Consider the following 20,550-nt stretch of genomic DNA (forward strand, 5'->3'; position numbering starts at 1 on the left):
TTATCAAATTGCAAACTACATTGAACACTCTGAAATACTTGATGTTAACAGATTATAAATCACACGTCCTCCACCATGCTTCACGGTGGGAACCACACATGCGGAGATCATCCGTTCACCTACTCTGCGTCTCACAAAGACACGGCGGTTGGAACTAAAAATCTCCAATTTGCACTCATCAGACCAAAATACAGATTTCCACCGGTCTAATGTCAATTTCTCGTGTTTCTTGGCCCAAGCAAGTCTCTTCTTCTTATTGGTGTCCTTTTAGTAGTGGTTTCTTTGCAGCAATTTGACAATGAAGGCCTGATTCACACAGTCTCCTCTGAACAGTTGATGTTGAGATGTGTCTGTTACTTGAACTCTGAAGCATTTATTTGGGCTGCAATTTCTGAGGCTGGTAACTCTAATGAACTTATCCTCTGCAGCAGAGGTAACTCTGGGTCTTCTTTTCCTGTGGCGGTCCTCATGTGAGCCAGTTTCATCATAGCGCTTGATGGTTTTTGTGACTGCACTTGAAGAAACTTTAAAAGTTCTTGAAATTTTTCGTATTGACTGACCTTCATGTCTTAAAGTAATGATGGACTGTCTTTTCTCTTTGCTTATTTGAGCTGTTCTTGCCATAATATGGACTTGGTCTTTTACCAAATAGGGCAATATTCTGTACACCAACCTTACCTTGTCACAACACAACTGATTGTCTGAAACGCATTAAGAAGGAGAGAAATTCCACAAATTAACTTGAAACAAGACACACCTGTTAATTGAAATACATTCCAGGTGACTACATCATGAAGCTGGTTGAGAGAATGCCAAGAGTGTGCAAAGCTGTCATCAAGGCAAAGGGTGGCTACTTTTGAAGAATTTGTTTAACACTTTTTTGGTTACTACACGATTCCATATGTGTTATTTCATAGTTTTCATGTCTTCATTATTATTCTACGTAGAAAATAGTAAAAATTAAGAAAAACCCTTGAATGAGTAGGTGTGTCCAAACATTTGACTGGTACTGTATACAAACAACATTTAATACAGTATACAAGAGCCAGTAATGGCAAGCTCAATGTCCTAACACACAAAGACAGAATGTCAGACGGGCTGAAACGCTAGGTAAGTGGTCATGTAGCGAGCAATTTGCCCTCTCTTATCAGGCAGGAAGCTTGTTTACATTCTGCCTCTCCCATGTTTCTCTTGGCGAGTGAAAGCCAACGGTTATGAGATTTAACCGTAAGTTACACCTCAACTAGACCTAGGCTACACTTAGAACACTTATGTGTCTCAACACAGTTGAGATTATTCTGAGACAGCTGGGTCCTGTCCAAATACCACCGCTGCACCATCGAGAGCGTCCTGACCGGTTGCATCACGGCCTGGTACGGGAATTGCCCCGTCCACCACCACCATAATGCTCTCCAGTGGGTGGTGAAGACGGCCCAGTACCATCACTGGGACCTTGCTATCACCCATACAGGACATCTACTCCAAACGGTGCCTGAGGATAAACCGCAGCATCAAGGACCCCAGCCACAAGCTGTTCTCTACCTTAGCGTCAGGCAGTCTGTAAAGGAGCATGAGGTCTGATACCAACAGGCTCAGAGACCATTATTATCTACAAGCAATCAGACTGCTGAACATTTGAACTGGACTGATCACCAGCTCTGATTTTCCGCCCCTTACACACGCCATAACTGCTGCTATCAGACTCTTATTATGATTGCTAAATACTGCACAATCTTAACACTTTCCCCCCTTCCCCAAAACATGTATAAATATTGGACTATAAATTGTGCCTTCCTGTTTTATATTTATGCTAAAATGTTTATTCTATTCTACTGAGCCATTTACTTTATGTTCGTATTCTTTTATTATTTCTTGTTGCATTGTTTTAAGGAACCTGCAAGTAAGCATTTCATTGGATGATGTATACCATGTGTATCCCATACATATGTCTAATGAAACTTGGCTAACACTTTACAATAAGGTTCCATTTAAGGGTTTATAAAGGGGTTATAATTATGTTATTAATGATTATTTAATCATTTGTAAATGCATTATAAACCATTAATAAACGGTTATATCACTTTGGTCAAAATGTTGCAATAACTGGTCATTGTTTGCCAAATAATGAGCCAATATTTACCTTCTGGTATTAACCATTTTATAAATGCACTTACAAATCCATTTTTAAGATGAACCCTTATGTATCATCATGCAACCTTATTTTCAGTCGTTGCATTGGTGCTCTGTCCCAGGAACAGGAGGGTTTTTTCATGATATGTCTTGACCCACCTTTGAAACCCTGATGCCCTGGCCAAATTGACATCTAGGACATTATTCAATCATCAGTCCTAACATATGACCCCTTACCAGATAGGCCAAGTATGGTGAACGCTCTGGTGTGAAATGGTAACTGTAAAACCTTTTGGATGGTGAAACAGTGGAAGAGGTATTCTCTCAACGTTGAATGTTTTGGGCTTCATACCCACCATTCATTGACTGAACAAAAGTTTAACAAAGTGTTGAATCGTCTCTTGTGTATGTAGTGATGAGTACCCAATACTGCATGTTTAAGCTCTGAGTGAACTCTCAAATCTATAAATGATTTACCCAAATGTATAACTGCTAAAATGATACCTTATTTTAAAGTGTCAATCCACTGATCATTAACATGCGTTACCAATATTTATAACTCCTGAAAATATACTTTTGGTCATATAGTGTATTTGGACACCTGCTCGTCGAACATCTCATTCCAAAATCATAGGCATTAATATGGAGTTGATCCCACCTTTGCTGCTATAACAGCCTCCACTCTTATGGGAAGGCTTTCCACTAGATGTTGGAACATTGCTGTAGGGACTTGCTTCCATTCAACCACAAGCATTAGTGAGGTCGGACACTGATGTTGGGCGTTAAGATTTCCCTTCACTGGAACTAAGGGGGCCTAGCCCGAACCATGAAAAACAGCCCCAGACCATTATTCCTCCTCCACCAAACTTTACAGTTGGCATTATGCATTGGGGATGGTAGTGTTCTCCTGGCACCCGCCAACCCCAGATTCGTCCGTCGGACTAGTGTGATTTATCACTCCAGAGAACGCATTTCCACTTCTCCAGAGTCCAATGGCGGCGAGCTTTACACCACTCCAGCCAACACTTGAATTTGCGTGTGGTGATCTTAGGCTTGTGTGCGGCTGCTCGGCCATGGAAACCCATTTCATGAAGCAGTAATTGTGCTGACGTTGCTTCCAGAGACAGTTTGGAACTCGGTAGTGAGTGTTGCAACCGAGGACATACAATCTTTACGCGCTTCAGCACATGACAGTCCCGTTCTGTGAGCTTGTGTGGTCTACCACTTTGTGGCTGAGCCGTTGTTGCTCCTAGAGGTTTCCACTTCACAATAACAGCACTTACAGTTGACCGTGGCAGCTCTAACAGGGCTTAAATTTGACGAACTTACTTGTTGGAAAGGTGGCATCCTATGACGGCACCACGTTGAAAGTCACTGAGCTCTTCAGTAAGGCCATTCTACTACCAATGTTTGTCAATGGAGATTGCATGGCTGTGTGCTAGATTTTATACACCGGTCAGCAAAGGTGTGGCTGAAATAGCCGAATCCACTCATTTGAAGGGGAGTCCACATACTTTTGTGTGTACATAATTTGTATCTACAGTGAGGGAAAAAAGTATTTGTTCCCCTGCTGATTTTGTACGTTTGCCCACTGACAAAGACATGATCAGTCTATAATTTTAATGGTAGGTTTATTTGAACAGTGAGAGACAGAATAACAACAAAAAAATCCAGACAAACGCATGTCAAAAATGTTATAAATTGATTTGCATTTTAATGAGGGAAATAAGTATTTGACCCCTCTGCAAAACATGACTTAGTACTTGGTGGAAAACCCTTGTTGGCAATCACAGAGGTCAGACGTTTCTTGTAGTTGGCCACCAGGTTTGCACACATCTCAGGAGGGATTTTGTCCCACTCCTCTTTGCAGATCTTCTCCAAGTCATTAAGGTTTTGTTTGGCTGACGTTTGGCAACTCGAACCTTCAGCTCCATCCACAGATTTTTCTATGGGATTAAGGTCTGGAGACTGGCTAGGCCACTCCAGGACCTTTTAATGTGCTTCTTCTTGAACCACTCCTTTGTTGCCTTGGCCTTGTGTTTTGGGTCATTGTCATGCTGGAATACCCATCCACGACCCATTTTCAATGCCCTGGCTGAGGGAAGGAGGTTCTCACCCAATATTTGATGGTACATGGCCCCGTCCATCGTCCATTTGATGTGGTGTAGTTGTCCTGTCCCCTTAGCAGAAAAACACCCCCAAAGGATAATGTTTCCACCTCCATGTTTGACGGTGGGGATGGTGTTCTTGGGGTCATAGGCAGCATTCCTCCTCCTCCTCCAAACACGGCGAGTTGAGTTGATGGCAAAGAGCTCGATTTTGGTCTCATCTGACCACAACACTTTCACCCAGTTCTCCTCTGAATCATTCAGATGTTCATTGGCAAACTTCAGACGGGCCTGTATATGTGCTTTCTTGAGCAGGGGGACCTTGCGGGCGCTGCAGGATTTCAGTCCTTCACGGCGTAGTGTGTTACCAATTGTTTTCTTGGTGACTATGGTTCCAGCTGCCTTGAGATCATTGACAAGATCCTCCCGTGTAGTTCTGGGCTGATTCCTCACCGTTCTCATGATCATTGCAACTCCACGAGGTGAGATCTTGCATGGAGCCCCAGGCCAAGGGAGATGACAGTTATTTTGTGTTTCTTCCATTTGCGAATAATCGCACCAACTGTTGTCACCTTCTCACCAAGCTGCTTGGCGATGGTCTTGTAGCCCATTCCAGCGTTGTGTAGGTCTACAATCTTGTCCCTGACATCCTTGGAGAGCTCTTTGGTCTTGGCCATAGTGGAGAGTTTGGAATCTGATTGATTGATTGCTTCTGTGGACAGGTGTCTTTCATACAGGTAACAAACTGAGATTAGGAGCACTCCCTTTAAGAGTATGCTCCTAATCTTAGCTCATTACCCGTATAAAAGACACCTGGGAGCCAGATATCTTTCTGATTGAGAGGGGGTCAAATACTTATTTCCCTCATTAAAATGCAAATCAATTTATAACATTTTTGACATGTGTTTTTCTGGATTTTGTTGTTGTTATTCTGTCTCTCACTGTTCAAATAAACCTACCATTAAAATTATAGACTAATCATTTCTTTGTCAGTGGGCAAACGTAGAAAATCAGCAGGGGATCAAACACTTTTTTCCCTCACTGTATATATTATTTGTTGTTTGCAAACTTGGCCATGTAATGAGCAGCAGGACTACAGAACCATCGCTAGACCGGCACATTAGACTGCACATTCCTCACTCGCTAGAAGGGGAATTCCACAAAAATATAAATGTGCTAGTTTTCTTCCAGACAAGAAATGGGTCTTCTGATTTGATTTAAGCATTGACATGGACTCAGAACATTAACTTTTCTGTTTCTCTATGAGAAATTGTAATATTGAGTGAAACTCAAATACAATCTTAAACCAGGAAAAATACAACTGAGAACATAATTTGGGGAAATATAAAACATAATTTGGGATAAAAATCACAGATTTTATATGGCTCCCCTTAGAGTTGTTTATTAACCATGATTCTACCAGGTATATTGACATAAAACAGTGCACTACTTTCTCTTGTACACTAAGGACCCGGGAGAGAGGAGAAGAGAAGAATGTGCCTATTTGAAAGCTATAAAAAAAATCATCGTGACACGTTACATTTTTCAAAAGTATTTCTCATGCTAGAAAAGGTTGGAGACCTACATCATGCGTACATTGTTCATATTAATGACTATGACAATGTTGATCTAAAATATTATCTAGACCTAGTAGTTTATAACGTAGTATCCAGATCTTTATCCTTCAGCTCTAAGGTTTAGTCTAGTACTACTGTAGGCCTACTACTGTGCTTAGTCTGTCCGGCCCCCTTTTGAAGTGTGGAGTCCTGCTTGAGTAAGCGCAGAATTGGCATCTCTAGAAGATCCCTTATGTTTATATACTGCCAAGATAATTGTAGAATCCAGGAAACGGCAGAGCTAAATTCTATATTGCCTTTAAAATCAAACCTTTATGGGCTTACTGCTGGCCTTTGTCATGATGACGTGTGTGTGTGTGTATAGTGGTGGGCAACCCCAGACAACTGATCCCAGGCCAGATTTGTCATTATGCACTGTGCAGACCAGTTCAGGTTAAATGTGGAAGTGGAGAGAACTGAATAATCTGAAACTAGCTTTTACAAGCAGACATGATGGTTCTGAAGCCATTTAATCATGGATAATGCCTTAAGAATACCCTGAAGTACGCAATGGAAGAACGCAATTAGCTATGCATAAATGGCCATCTTGCGTAGTTGTGTCAATTTACAAATTGTTGGGCTGCGCACATATTTTTGCTACGCAAGTACGCAGAACGGCAATTTTTGTTGCATACTTGCGTACTGTATTCATTTGGCTTTAGACACTAATTGTAGCTGATAGAAAACCCAACATCCTTTTTCTTAGACCTTACCATCCCGGTGCGTCCCATGACAGTCATTGAGGTGGCTGGGTTCATGTTGTAACAGACATCCCCTACAGCTTGTGGCTATCAGATGACCACCGACACAAAGGGCTGAACTTGCACTCTTCATCTTCCTGACCCAATTAGGCTACTCACTCACTTTCCCCTAGAAGCAGTTTAAAACATTCATGAGTGTGTCTTGTTTTGTTGAACAGTAGCATTTATCTGGACCTGTAAGTAGGTCCTCACTATCTGCCTTTCTAAGTGGGGTTTAGTGTGGGAGGTAGTGTTTCGTGGAGGTTCCAGTGCCCACAGGTCAGTGTGTTCTTCTCTATGTAGGCTAGCTATCCTCCCTCAGCTCAAACTGGAGTGGATTTTCTACTACTGTGTGTGTGTGAGAGCTCTCCATAGTCTCAAAATACTTAGTCTTCCTGTCTTCTCTTTCTGCAGTTGCCTGTAAACACAGAACAGGACTAGTGAAAGCAAAGCCCCTTTTGTGCTATGACACACTAGTGTTGCATTCCGTTTCAAGGAGTAGAACCAAAGTAGCCATTTCAAATGGTTAAGATGCGCCCACCCTTGCTGTATTTCTATGAAAGTAGCATTATTGCGACGCACTTAGGGTCCGTCATGCCATTCCATTGCAGCTACAGTATGTTGACGCTGTAGAAATAGAATGACATCTATTTTTATTTCTATGGTTACCCTGGAATCGTTTTCCTCCCTCGTCCCGTGTAGGTAGGCCTATATGGCTGTGTCAGAGAAGGCATGTGTGTCAGAGAGAGGTCAGCTCTCTGAAGAGCCGGGCTATATAACCTGTCACGTTCTCCCCACAGCACACCCTTCACACAGAAGTCTAATCAGCCACAAGCTCATTTTAAACCTCCTGCAGCTTGCCAGTGGTTGCTCCTCCACCACTCATTATTCCCTTCGTTTTTAGCTTGGAGGTTATCAGATCAGAAAAAAAATGGGTTGTCATGATAGAACGGTAGCTGTATAGGAGTTGCTGCAGAGTGAGAGGGCGGGAGAGATTCTCATTTACTCAGCCCTAATGCGTATTTCAAACTGCCGTGAAACAGCTCAAATTTGCTGATTCATTTGATTTTCTATAGTTTCTCCCAGGAGTGCAAGAGGTATAGCCTAATGGGGGGGGAATGGTATTTACAGCGAGGCTACATTCAGAGTAGGGTAGATGGACAAAGCTACGGGCTATCTGTTATGTTTGGACTGACTGGGGTTCATTCTTCTACCATGTGAATACTAGTTGTTTTTAAATTAATCTGCTTCTTTTTCCCCATGGGTTCCCCATTTTCTGGTAGGATTGTTTTTGTGGGAGAATGCCATATGGTTGGGCACGTATCCCCAGCCACTTTGAAGAATAATACCCAACGCATGGCATGCGTGTGTTTGAATGCACAGAACGGTAGTCCAGGTCTTGATATGTAGCGCTCCGTTTATTGGGATGTTCTTGGTGAGTTGTTTTTGTGTCAGTCTTCGGGAGACCGCAGCAGCCACTGACATGATTAGCCTATAGGTTTGTTTCTTACCGTCTTGTATTTAGAGCGCGAAAGCAGCAGATGTCTTTCATAAGGAATTGTTCACAGGCCTAGTTGTGGCCCAGTTTCATTCAAGGGCAGGAAAAAACACTGATAGTGCTAGATAAGAAAAGGGAGTGGGTACTTCGCCTCTCAGTCATAAAAGGAAGTTAAGCAAAGTGGAAAAAACACATCATACAGTCTTGTTTGCTTATGCCTTTGCTGCATGTGCCTTTTTAATAAGGTCAGTCGAGAAACTAACTACGTGTGTGTCTACCCTGCAAAGTGACTGTGGCCTCCTGTGAATGACGTCCAGGAGACACGGCTCACTTACAGTGGGGGAAAAAAAGTATTTAGTCAAATCAAATCAAATGTTATTGGTCACATGCGCCGAATACAACAGGTGCAGACATTACAGTGAAATGCTTACTTACAGCCCTTAACCAACAGTGCATTTATTTTTAACAAAAAAAGTAAAAATAAAACAACAACAAAAAAAGTGTTGAGAGAAAAAAAAGAGCAGAAGTAAAATAAAGTGACAGTAGGGAGGCTATATATACAGGGGGGTACCGTTGCAGAGTCAATGTGCGGGGGTACCGGCTAGTTGAGGTAGGTGAGGTAATATGTACATGTGGGTAGAGTTAAAGTGACTATGCATAAATAATTAACAGAGTAGCAGCAGCGTAAAAAGGATGGGGTGGGGGAGCAGTGCAAATAGTCCGGGTAGCCATGATTAGCTGTTCAGGAGTCTTATGGCTTGGGGGTAGAAGCTGTTGAGAAGTCTTTTGGACCTAGACTTGGCACTCCGGTACCGCTTGCCATGCGGTAGCAGAGAGAACAGTCTATGACTAGGGTGGCTGGAGTCTTTGACAATTTTGAGGGCCTTCCTCTGACACCGCCTGGTATAGAGGTCCTGGATGGCAGGAAGCTTGGCCCCAGTGATGTACTGGGCCGTACACACTACCCTCTGTAGTGCCTTGCGGTCGGAGGCCAAGCAGTTGCCATACCAGGCGGTGATGCAACCAGTCAGGATGCTCTCGATGGTGCAGCTGTATAATTTTTTGAGGATCTGAGGACCCATGCCAAATCTTTTCAGTCTCCTGAGGGGGAATAGGCTTTGTCGTGCCCTCTTCACGACTGTCTTGGTGTGTTTGGACCATGATAGTTCGTTGGTGATGTGGACACCAAGGAACTTGAAGCTCTCAACCTGTTCCACTACAGCCCCGTCGATGAGAATGGAGACGTGCTCAGTCCTCTTTTTTTTTTTCCTGTAGTCCACAATCATCTCCTTTGTCTTGGTCACGTTGAGGGAGAGGTTGTTGTCCTGGCACCACACGGCCAGGTCTCTGACCTCCTCCCTATAGGCTGTCTCATCGTTGTCGGTGATCAGGCCTACCACTGTTGTGTCGTCGGCAAACTTAATGATGGTGTTGGAGTCGTGCCTGGCCATGCAGTCATGGGTGAACAGAGAGTACAGGAGGGGACTGAGCACGCACCCCTGAGGGGCCCCCGTGTTGAGGATCAGTGTGGCAGATGTGTTGTTACCTAGCCTTACCACCTGGGGGCGGCCCGTCAGGAAGTCCAGGATCCAGTTGCAGAGGGAGGTGTTTAGTCCCAGGATCCTTAGCTTAGTGATGAGCTTAGAGGGCACTATGGTGTTGAATGCTGAGCTGTAGTCAATGAATAGCATTCTCACGTAGGTGTTCCTCTTGTCCAGGTGGGGAAGGGCAGTGTGGAGTGCAATAGAGATTGCATCATCTGTGGATCTGTTGGGGCGGTATGCAAATTGGAGTGGGTCTAGGTTTTCTGGGATAATGCTGTTGATGTGAGCCATGACCAGCCTTTCAAAGCACTTCATGGCTACAGACGTCAGTGCTACGGGTCGGTAGTCATTTAGGCAGGTTATCTTAGAGTCCTTGGGCACGGGGACTATGGTGGTCTGCTTGAAACATGTTGGTATTACAGACTCGGCCAGGGACATGTTGAAAATGTCAGTGTAGACACTTGCCAGTTGGTCAGCACATGCTCGGAGTACACATCCTGGTAATCCGTCTGTCCCTGCGGCCTTGTGAATGTTGACCTGCTTAAAAGTCTTACTCACATCGGCTACGGAGAGCGTGATCACATAGTCATCCGGAACAGCTGGTGCTTTCATGCATGCTTCAGTGTTGCTTGCCTCGAAGCGAGCATAGAAGTGGTTTAGCTCGTCTGGTAGGCTTGTGTCACTGGGCAGCTCGCGGCTGTGCTTCCCTTTTGTAGTCTGTAATAGTTTTCAAGCCCTGCCACATCCGACGAGCGTCAGAGCCAGTGTAGTACGATTCAATCTTAGTCCTGTATTGACTCTTTGCCTGTTTGATGGTTCGTCGGAGGTCATAGCGGGATTTCTTATAAGCGTCCGGGTTAGAGTCCCGTTCCTTGAAAGCGGCAGCTCTACCCTTTAGCTCAGTGCGGATGTTTCCTGTAATCCATGGCTTCTTTTTGGGGTATGTACGTACTGTCACTGTGGGGACGACATCATCGATGCACTTATTGATGAAGCCAGTGACTGATGTGGTGTACTCCTCAATGCTGTCTGAAGAATCCCGGAACATGTTCCAGTCTGTGCTAGCAAAACAGTCCTGTAGCTTAGCATCTGCGTCATCTGACCACTTTTTTATTAACCGAGTCACTGATGCTTCCTGCTTTAGTTTTTGCTTATAAACAGGAATCAGGAGGATATAGTTATGGTCAGATTTGCCAAATGGAGGGCGAGGGAGAGCTTTGTATGCGTCTCTGTGTGTGGAGTAAAGGTGGTCTAGAGTTTTTTTCCCTCTGGTTGCACATTTAACATTAGGTAGAACGGATTTAAGTTTCCCTGCATTAATAGAACGGACGGATTTAAGTTTCCCTGCATTAAAGTCCCCGGCCACTAGGAGCGCTGCATCTGGATGAGCGTTTTCCTGTTGATTTATATGGCCTTGTACAACTCATTCAGTGCAATCTTAATGCCAGCATTGGTTTGTGGTGGTAAATAGACAGCTATGAAAAATATAGATGAAAACTCTCTTGGTAAATAGTGTGGTCTACAGCTTATTATAAGATACTCTACCTCAGGCGAGCAAAACCTCGAGACTTCCTTAGTATTTGATTTTGTGCACCAGCTGTTGTTTACAAATATACACCGCCACCCCTTGTCTTACCGGAGTCAGCCGTTCTATCCTGCCGATGTAGCGTATAGCCCGCTAGCTGTATGAAATCCATGTCGTCGTTCAGCCACGACTCGGTGAAACATAAGATATTACAGTTTTTAATGTCCCGTTGGTAGGATAACCGTAATCTTAAGTCATCCAATTTATTTTCAAATGATTGAACGTTGGCTAATAGGATTGATGGAAGAGGCAGTTTACTCGCTCGCCGTCGGATCCTTACAAGGCACCCCGATCTACGTCCACGATATCTCCGTCTCTTCCTCACGCGAATGACGGGGATTTGGGCCTTGTCGGGTGTCTGTATGATATCCTTCGCGGCTGCCTCGTTGAAGAAAAAATCTTTGTCCAATACGAGGTGAGTAATCGCTGTCCTGATATCCAGAAGCTCTTTTTGGTTATAAGAGATGACGGCAGAAACATTATGTACAAAATAAATTACAATAACGCGGAAAAACACACATAATAGTACAATTGGTTAGAGGGCTGTAAAACGGCAGCCATCTTCTCCGGCGCTGTTCATCTGAGTCAGCCACCAATTGTGCAAGTTCTCCCACTCAAAAAGATGAGAGAGGCCTGTAATTTTCATCATAGGTACACGTCAACTATGACAGACAAATTGAGGGGAAAAAATCCAGAAAATCACATTGTAGGATTTTTAATGAATTTATTTGCAAATTATGGTGGAAAATAAGTATTTGGTCACCTACAAACAAGCAAGATTTCTGGCTCTCACAGACCTGTATCTTCTTCTTTAAGAAGCTCCTCTGTCCTCCACTCGTTACCTGTATTAATGGCACCTGTTTGAACTTGTTATCAGTATAAAAGACACCTGTCCACAACTGTCAAAGAGCTGTCAAAGGACACCAGAAACAAAATTGTAGACCTGCACCAGGCTGGGAAGACTGAATCTGCAATAGGTAAGCAGCTTGGTTTGAAGAAATCAACCGGGGGGGCAATTATTAGGAAATGGAAGACATACAAGACCACTGATAATCTCCCTCGATCTGGGGCTCCACGCAAGATCTCACCCCGTGGGGTCAAAATGATCACAAGAACGGTGAGCAAAAATCCCAGAACCACACGGGGGGACCTAGTGAATGACCTGCAGAGAGCTGGGACCAAAGTAACAAAGCCTACCATCAGTAACACACTACGTAGCCAGGGACTCAAATCCTGCAGTGCCAGACGTGTCCCCCTGCTTAAGCCAGTACATGTCCAGGCCCGTCTGAAGTTTGCTAGAGTGCATTTGGATGATCCAGAAGAGGATTGGGAGAATATCATATGGTCAGATGAAACCAAAATAGAACTTTTTGGTAAAAACTCAACTCGTCGTGTTTGGAGGACAAAGAATGCTGAGTTGCATCCAAAGAACACCATACCTACTGTGAAGCATGGGAGTGGAAACATCATGCTTTGGGGCTGTTTTTCTGCAAAGGGACCAGGACGACTGATCCGTGTAAAGGAAAGAATGAATGGGGCCATGTATCGTGAGATTTTGAGTGAAAATCTCCTTCCATCAGCAAGGGCATTGAAGATGAAACGTGGCTGGGTCTTTCAGCATGACAATGATCCCAAACACACCGCCCGGGCAACGAAGGAGTGGCTTCGTAAGAAGCATTTCAAGGTCCTGGAGTGGCCTAGCCAGTCTCCAGATCTCAACCCCATAGAAAATCTTTGGAGGGAGTTGAATGTCCGTGTTGCCCAGCGACAGCCCCAAAACATCACTGCTCTAGAGGAGATCTGCATGGAGGAGTGGGCCAAAATACCAGCAACAGTGTGTGAAAACCTTGTGAAGACGTTTGACCTGTGTCATTGCCAACAAAGGGTATATAACAAAGTATTGAGAAACTATTGTTATTGACCAAATACTTATTTTCCACCATAATTTGCAAATAAATTCATTAAAAATCCTACAATGTGATTTTCTGGATTTTTTTTCTCTCATTTTGTCTGTCATAGTTGACGTGTACCTATGATGAAAATTACAGGCCTCTCATCTTTTTAAGTGGGAGAACTTGCACAATTGGTGGCTGACTAAATACTTTTTTTCCCCACTATAGGTGTGCAAAATGAAGGAACAGACTGCATTATAGGTTAGGCCTTTCTAACCCAGGGTCACTGATGTTCCTGTGTTTGGCAGACACTCTGAATGATGTCGCTGAGGAGGAGCCTATTTGTGTGTATGTAGGCTGCTGTGGTTGACCGAGGCATCAGGTTTGACGTGTCAACCACACTAGTGTAATTCTGAAGTCTGAGGATGAATCTAAAGTACTGTATGCTGTACTGTGACTGTCCTTGATGCTCAGAGGGGGATGGCCGGGTGCTAAAGAGCGATGGAAAGAAAGTGAGAGAGAAGTAAAGCCAGTAAAATGAGCAGCAGAAGTCATGGCTGCAGGCTCAAAGTGGAATATTAGCGTGACTCACATTTTAGCGAACGGGCACAGCTGTTCGGACGGCGACTGTAAAAGACTCCTGGACTGAAGTAGTTCTAAAAGAGACACTGCTGTTTTTTCTGACAACTTTGCCTGAGCGGCCTCTGAAAAAAGGCCTCAGTTTTACTTTAACAATGTTTTACAGTTTTACAATGTCCCACAACCTTTCAGCATCCCTGGTTCCCTTCTTGGCATTGTAGAACACCTGATCCTCTCTGTCACTAGCTCATATTCTACATTTTACCGTTATAAACCAGACATTATTTGTATTATATCCAAGTGTTTTTCAAAGTTAGCTGGCCAACTGATTGAGACTCGAGGGGGGTGGGGGGGGCTCATATAATTATTTTGTAGAAGGACTGAGGAGCTCAGCTCTGGTGACCTTTTTAAAAGGACATTCTACTCCAAAATGAATTAAAATAAGTATGCTGACACTATCTAAAATTATTTTAACATATTGGGCCATATACAGTATATAGCCTATGCATGGTCCATATTATCAGGTATGTTATTAGCAAAAAACATTATCACCTTTAGCCCAACTAATGCAGCAAAGTGCAAATAAATTGGCTGATGCATGGGGTTGCCTATCTGCATTTACCCTATTGGGCTAATCATTAGCCAGATCACAAATGTGATCTTTGAACTAGTTTTTATCATATTGATAAATTTTATGTCCCAAAAAATGTGCATAAACACTGAATATAATGTAGGCCTACCTGTGAGGGTAACTTAGGGAAACTCGCCACCCGGGGTAAAAAGCCCCCTGCCTGTACTTCTCACAGAAACCACTTAATGTCACCATTTCCCCCCCCAGCACTTTCCCTGTTTTCCACTACTCTTGCTCAACAAAAAATATTATCTGTCATCACAATTTAAGTCATTCCAAATAAATTATTTTGAGGTAGAGAGGCGTTGTACCCTAAGTCACCCTACAATTGACCGGTGTTACATTTAGCCCCACTCTCCCCTATGCACTCACTGCGAATTGCACAGCGGTAATGTGCTTAACCATTCTTCTGCTAAAAACCCCGGGTTTAAAATGGTGCATATTTAGGAGTTGAGAAATAAATAAAGTACGAATGGAAAGCTTGGATTCCCCTCTTTTTAACAAAAGCCATTAAAACTGCTGTTTTCGCGATTGCAAGAATTGTTGTGCATTGACTGCTTGTCAGAAAGCATGTTTCCCTCCCTATGACACTTATAACATGAATGCGCCACAAGAGGAATTTTGATCTAGCATAGAATAATAATAATAATATGCCATTTAGCATACGCTTTTATCCAAAGCGACCTACAGTCATGTGTGCATACATTTTTACGTATGGGTGGTCCCAGGGATCGAACCCACTACCCTGGCGTTACAAGCGCCATGCTCTACCAATTGAGCTACAGAGAACACAACAACAAGCCGACTACATAACAATGCTCGCATTTGATGGCATTTCACTGCTGGAGTCGGCTATGGCAGTTATGCTGGTCATGTCTTACTGTTCAGTTGACGATTGATAAGTACACTAAGGATAAGTGTAGTAGCCAATTCAAATGCATTCCTCTTTCTTGAGCTATACACTGAGTATACAGAACATTAACATTTGTTTACATATTCATGCGAGTCTCAAGCCATGTACAGGAGTGGACTGTATATCCTGGCTTTGGCCTACAGCACGATTGCAGCACTCTAAATTACAGTACTTATGATGGGATTTTCCTCAATCGAAGTTGGAGCATTTCAGTCACGCGTGTCATAATGAAAAGTCTACATGGCATTTTCTCCTGCATGCACAACTGTCTGTAGGTCCTTTCAGGTCTCATATTTCATGCCATGTTTATCAAAGGCAGTCAGTAGTCCATCAGTTTAACCAGAAAAAAAGTGTAAATACAGTGCATTCGGAAAGTATTCAAACCAGAAATAAAGTGCATTCGGGAAGTATTCAGACCTCTTCACTTTTTCCACATTTTGTTACGTTACAGCCTTATTCTAAAATGGATTAAATTGTCCCCCCCCCCTCATCAATCTACACACAATACCCCATAATGACAAAGCAAAAACAGGTTTTTAGAAATGTTTACAAATGTATTCAAAATAAAAAACGGATATCACATTTACATAAGTATTCAGACCCTTTACTCTGTACTTTGTTGAAGCATCTTTGGCAGCGATTACAGCCTCGGGTCTTCTTGGGTATGACACTACAAGCTTGGCACACCTATATTTGGGGAGGTTCTACCATTCTTCTCTGCAGATCCTCTCAAGCTCTGTCAGGTTGGATGGGGAGTGTCGCTGCACAGCTATTTTCAGGTCTCTCCAGAGATGTTTGATCGGGTTCAAGTCCGGCCTCTGGCTGGGCCACTCAAGGACATTCAGAGACTTGTCCCGAAGCCACACCTGCATTGTCTTGGCTTTGTGCTTAGGGTCGTTGTCCTGGTGGAAGGTGAACCTTTGCCCCAGTCTGAGGTCCTGAGCGCTCTGGAGCAGTTTTTCATCAAGGATCTCTCAGTACTTTGCTCCAGTTCATCTTTCCCTCAATCCTGACTAGTCTCCCAGTCCCTGCTGCTGAAAAACATCTCCACTGCATGATGCTGCCATCACCATGCTTCACTGTAGGGATGGTGCCAGGTTTCCTCCAGACCTGACACTTGACATTCAGGCCTAAGAGTTCAATCTTGGTTTCATCAGACCAGAGAATCTTGTTTCTCATGGTCAGAGTCCTTTAGGTGCCTTTAGGCAAACTCCAAGCGGGCTGTCGTGCCCTTTACTGAGGAGTGGCTTCCGTCTGGCCACTCTACCATAAAGGCCTGATTGGTGAAGTGCTGTAGAGATGGTTTTCCTTCTGGAAGGTTCTCCCATTTCCACAGAGGAACTCTGAAGCTCTGTCAGAGTGACCATCGGGTTCTTGGTCACCTCCATGATCAAGGCCCATCTCCCCCGATTGCTCCGTTTTGCCGGGTGGCCAGCTCTAGGAAGAGTCTTGGTGGTTCCAAACTTCTTCCATTTAAGAATGATGGAGGCCACTGTGTTCTTGGGGACCTTCAATGCTGATGTTTTGGTACCCTTCCCCAGATCTGTGCTTCGACACAATCCTGTCTCGGAGCTCTACGGACAATTCCTTCGACCTCATGGCTTGATTTTTGCTCTGACATGCACTGTGAACTGTGGGACCTTATATAGACACGTGTGTACCTTTCCAAATCATGTACTATCAATTAAATTATGATGACGCTTCATTCATTCCTTAAATTATATGACATTATATGACTTTTAGAAACATCTCAAGGATGATCAATGGAAACAGGATGCACCTGAGCTCAATTTAGAGTCTCATAGCAAAGGGTCTGAATGCATATGTAAATAAGGTATTTCAGTTTTTTATTCTTAATAAATGTGCTAAAATGTCTAAAATCCTGTTTTCTCTTCGTCATTATGGGGTATTGTGTGTAGATTGAGATGTATTTATTTAATACATTTTAGAATACGGCTGTAACCTAACAAAATTTGGAAAAAGTCAAGGGGTCTGAATAGCCTCCAGCTCATTGCAAAATGGTGTGTGACACGCTGATGGAGCCTGACTTGCGTCGCATTTACGTGCTAGTCAGAACTAGGAATCTCTGAAATGTTTGATATGCTAACTGGTTGTAGTTATACACGTGCCACGTTCAATCAGTTGGCAAGTCGAACATTTCAGAGTTCTGACCAGCACGTAAACATGGCATATGTATTTGCTATTTGAGATGCTGTTTGAGATGCTGTAGCATCAGCTCTCGTGCTGTCTTGACATATTTTCCGCTCAAAGGCTCTGTGTCTATATGCTGTAAATATGATTCATAACTAATATACTGTACACGCGCCAATATGTGACAATAAAACATTTTTTTTTTTTTTTAAGAAAGATAGATTATTGGGACAGACATACCCATTGACTACGCCCATTCTGCCCAATTAGTCTTGAGTATTAGTCCAGCTGCTGGAGCTGTGTCCCTGTACAGCCTTGTCTTCATCAGGGCTGAGTGGAGCTTAGAATATACCAACCTCCCAGTGATTGTGATTGTTGGCCTCAGCTACCCTACCCACGTGGCAGGCACTGAAAGAGGGCTCTGCTCTGTTCCCCGTGAGAGCTCCCCAAAATACCCCTGAATCCCTGATCAGTCACCCACACACCCCAACCAGCATCTAGAATAGCCCATGCACCCCACCGCCCCTTTCCCAACCAGCCAGGGTTTAAAAATAGAAATACACAGGTCATGATCCAGCTCCAGCTAAGCACGCTCAGTATAACATAGAGCTGTCAATCTGTAGCCGGATGCACACAAACACATATGACGTTCTCTCTCCACAAAACTCAACCGAGTTGCTTAAATAGACCTATCTAAACCACCCTATCCCCTATATAGTGCACTACTTTTTGACCAGGGCTCATAGGACTATGTAGGGAATAGGGTGCCATTTGGGATGCAGTCGGTAACTGATCCCATCTCCTTTTATAGCCCTCTGAAATGCTATACAGCTGCATGCATCTCTGGGAGAGGTTTATGTAGGCCAGGGGTGTCAAATATTTGCCTGCCGTTTTGAGTAAAAAAATGTGTAGAAATTATTGATGGGGAGAAAAATCGATAGTTACATGTCGCAATATTATTTTGGGCAATGTTGTAATTTTTTCTCCCTAGGTAGCTTTAGCTAGAGCTAGTCGGCTGTACCTGCTCTAAAACTCAGGAATTTTTTTATCCTATAGCTTGTTCTCCATTTTAAATAGTGAGCCAACATGTTTTCAGCACTTTCATTCATTTCCAAAACTAGTTGTATCATGCTCTCTTGTCGCTCTGCAGCAGACATATTGTGAGCAATATATTTTGGAACATCAAATTGCAATAAAATTGCAGTATCGAATCGCAATACATATAGAATGTTGAAAATCGCAATACACATCGTATCGGCACCTAAGTATCGTGATAATATTGTATCGTGAGGTCCCTGGCAATTCCCAGTCTTAGTAGAAATGATAATGGACCTACATTCATACAGTTTCTTGACTGTGTCCAGCTCGCTAAAAATCACTTAATTGAAAGCTGGACAGTCAGGGAGCATCGAATATTCCCAAAACGATGGATAGAGGACTACTTTTTGCAAATTTTGACGGCGAGGGAAATATAAGCAATTTTCAGTGCGGCCCTCCGGACCTCGTTGAAGACCGAATGCGGCCCCTGGATCAAAATGAGTTTGACACCCCTGATGTAGGCCTATCTGTTCTCTGCTTCTACCTCCTGTTAAAAGGAATAGCCAGCATCTCCTAACCCCTCTCTTTTGAATGCTTCCATGTTCTGCAAATGTAATATGCATTTGTTTCTCTTCGCTCTCCATATCGTGGTGTCTTTTTGAGATAGGCTATTTGTTGTGTGGGGATGCACATGCATGCATCTCATTTCCATTTTAGTTGTTTAGCAGACACTCTTATCGAGCGATTTACAGAAAGTGCATTCATATTAAGATGGTTGGGTAAGGCAACTTGCCTGACGACTGAAGCTGAATTCTTCCGCTGCTCTATGTTCGCTAAATACTGTACTTCAGTCTGAGACTGCCATCGTTGAAGTAGTTTGTGGTGACTTCAAAATGGGACCAATCAGAACAGTTAGAATTTGTTTGCTTTCTAGAAATCGTCGGGGAGGTACTCAGATCCAGACTCATTGCGGAGAAAAAACTGAAAACTAACGTCAGTTGGCGTGGCGTTGCATTTGGCCGCAGCAAGGAGTTTGGGTAGCCAGGCTATGGAATTTAACCAAGATGCATGATGCAGAAAGCCACTAAAAGAAATATGTCAAACCTGGGCTGAAATTTTATTTAGAATCTTTAAAATATTTTTGAACTTTTTCTTTAGACTGCCTGGGGTTTCAGATGGGCAGATTTTGCGACTATTCTATTGGTTCCATTGCACCAGGCAAGCTCAATCAAGCCCAGCTAAAGGATTTGAAATCATTTGAAATAGAATTTGAACCCAGGTCTGGTTTGTATGTGTGAGGATGTGACTGCGGCCCAGGCAATGCAGTATATAGGTCATCTGGCCAGCCAGTAATCCCGATGTCGGAGGAATGAGGGGGAGGTGAGCGAGGGGGATGGATAGTGAGAGAGAGGGGGATGGATAGTGAGAGAGAGGGGGATGGATAGTGAGAGAGAGGGGGATGGATGGATGGAGAGGGAGGGAGGGAGAGAGAGAACATCAAGAGGAGCTTAATCTGTGCCATCATGTAGAAACAGCTGGCTCACCAGTCAATCTTAACAACTCCCTCTCACAACTCGAACACACACACACATATTGCAGAGCCACAATTCTGAGCTTGAGCTGCTAGTCATCTGTCGTATGTCATCAGTGTGTGCCAGATGGTACTTTCCCTAACAGCGTTGTGCTGTTGTGACGGTCGCAGGACTGACACAGACAGCGGGGACAATAGGTCAGGGGATCAGCTGCTAAAAATACACCACTCTCAACTGTTTTTGTATTTTGGGTTTTATCCTACCAGACCACTCAAAATTGTGTGGACAATGGAGCCTATTTCGAGTCATTCATAATTCACATTTTGTTGCAAAATTGTCTGTGTCCCTTTTCCCTAAACAGTGCCCCATGGGTCAAAAGTATGCACTGTATAGGGAGTATGGTGCCGTTAGGGACACAACCATTGCCATCGTAGTCTTACTAGTGGTGTGCCGTATGGGAGCCGTTGAATAGCCTAATTCTCACTCCTGTACCTAGACTATTAGTGTATTCTTTTTAAAATATATTTTGTGTTTATTGACAGGGATAGACATGAAATGAGGAGGGAGACAGAACACATAGTGTGTAGAAGTAC

The 20,550-nt window shown here is 43.5% G+C and overlaps 1 protein-coding gene across 1 annotated transcript in view; it reads left to right on the forward strand.

Moving 5' to 3' along the window:
- The window catches only part of osbpl5 (oxysterol binding protein-like 5), a 139,897-nt gene that overhangs the window by 24,881 nt on the left and 94,466 nt on the right, over nucleotides 1-20,550 (forward strand). The window lies entirely within an intron of this gene.

This window comes from Coregonus lavaretus (genome assembly GCF_964263955.1).
Source record: "Coregonus lavaretus genome assembly, chromosome: 9".
Taxonomy (NCBI): Eukaryota; Metazoa; Chordata; class Actinopteri; order Salmoniformes; family Salmonidae; genus Coregonus; species Coregonus lavaretus.